At 46.0% G+C, this 733-nt stretch overlaps 1 long non-coding RNA gene across 1 annotated transcript in view; it reads right to left on the minus strand.

Moving 5' to 3' along the window:
• The window catches only part of LOC116693041 (uncharacterized), a 22567-nt gene extending 22085 nt beyond the window's left edge, over nucleotides 1-482 (minus strand). The window contains exon 1 of the long non-coding RNA XR_004332834.1: nucleotides 471-482. This is a non-coding gene — a long non-coding RNA (uncharacterized LOC116693041). The remainder of the gene's footprint in view (nucleotides 1-470) is intronic.
• Between the last annotated feature and the right edge of the window lie 251 nt (nucleotides 483-733).

Below are 733 nucleotides of genomic sequence, written 5' to 3' on the forward strand. Positions count from 1 at the left end.
GTGTGTGTGTGTGTGTGTGTGTGTGTGTATTAAGCAGGCTTTTGTGTTTATATGTGCCACTGCTTATTTTTAGGTCCACGTGTGTTTCCTTCATAACCTCATGTGCGTGTCTTGGAGAGAGCATCCTGGTCTGTGATGTTGGCAACAATGATGGTGGTGGCGGCAGGTCACAGGGAAGAGTCATCCCAGAGGGACGGGCAGTGAGAGGAGAAAAGGATAATGAAAATAGTTATAATTTAAATTGTTTATTGATCCCCAGTGGGGACATTACAATTTACACTATTTTGTGTCAGAAATCACTACACACAGACCTGAAATACACACACACATGCTCAGGACCTACTCATGCACAAATGTAGAGATATCAGTTAGTGGGCTGCCAGTGCTGGACCAGCACCCTGAGCCGTTGGCTCAAGAGCACCTGGCAAGGCCCAGGAGATGAACTGGTATCTCTCCAGCTACAAATCCACACTCTGTACTTTGCTCCATCCTGGGACTTGAACCTGTGCCCCCCCGGTTCTCAACCCATCTCCCAATGGACTGAGTTACTGCCACCCCAATAGAGAGGAGGGGGAAGCTGAATGGCGGGAAAAGTCTCTGCTGTTGTTGTTGATGGGTCAGTTTAAATGTTAAGAATACACAACTTAATGTTATGTCAGTTGCCTTCTGGAATATTTTCTTCTGCCATATTTCTACAGGGTTCTTCTCCATTCCTACCATGGTATTTTTATCC

Source organism: Etheostoma spectabile, chromosome 7 (genome assembly GCF_008692095.1).
Source record: "Etheostoma spectabile isolate EspeVRDwgs_2016 chromosome 7, UIUC_Espe_1.0, whole genome shotgun sequence".
Classification (NCBI taxonomy): domain Eukaryota; kingdom Metazoa; phylum Chordata; class Actinopteri; order Perciformes; family Percidae; genus Etheostoma; species Etheostoma spectabile.